The sequence below is a fragment of the Nylanderia fulva genome, unplaced genomic scaffold (assembly GCF_048542155.1).
Source record: "Nylanderia fulva isolate GAGA-0341 unplaced genomic scaffold, ASM4854215v1 Scaffold624, whole genome shotgun sequence".
Classification (NCBI taxonomy): Eukaryota; Metazoa; Arthropoda; class Insecta; order Hymenoptera; family Formicidae; genus Nylanderia; species Nylanderia fulva.
The window spans coordinates 2,501-3,314 of record NW_028190726.1 but is presented as its reverse complement, the minus strand read 5'-3'; positions in this window follow the sequence as shown (position 1 = coordinate 3,314).

The window sequence follows — 814 nt, the reverse complement described above, 5'->3', positions numbered from 1 at the left end:
CCGGCCCGGAGGTGCCGCTGGTCGGCCCTGTTTCCCGGAGGTGTCGCCCGGCCCGGAGGTGCCGCCCGACCCGGAGGTGCCGCCCGGCCCGGAGGTGCCGCCCGGCCCGGAGGTACCGTCGGTGCTTATACCTTATTGTCCCGGCATTTCGTTTGTTTCCTTCTTAATTAATGCTAATTATCGTTGTTTGACATTCGCCATACGGCTATCGTGATAATATTTTATCGTACAATAGGACTTTTCGATCGTTCGCTCTCCGCGACAATGTCTCGATTGAACGCGCCTTTCGGCGCTCGCGCTCGTATACGGCCGTGCGTAGGACCGTGCGTCGCCGACCGCCTGGCCGGCCGGTTGGGTACTATAAGAGATACGTCGCGCTCGGCGCGTCGAACGAGTCGAGCGAGTCCGGACGAGTCGTAAACGTACTTTCTCGAGTCTCTCGCCACTCAGGCGTGTTTCGACCGCTCTCCGTACCGTCGCCGACCGCTTGGCCGGTCGGTTGGGTACTATAAGAGGTAGGAGAGATTAATATTGTACGTGTCGCGCTCTCGACGTTGACAAACGAAGAATCGCCCGAACGGGTCGAGAACGGATTTTGTCGAGTCGCGACTCTGACACGGAGAGAGAACATTTATATAAAATGTTTGATTTTGGAAACCACGAATATATAAAATAATATACGATCGTCGCAGAACGCGCCGCCGCCAAGTCTTCTCATGCTTGGAGGTTGCGTGTCTCGCGAGAACGTACGTTCGACTCTCGCGTCGTCTCGTATTCCTCTTCGCCGGGGATTACGGTGCGGCTCTTCTCGTTC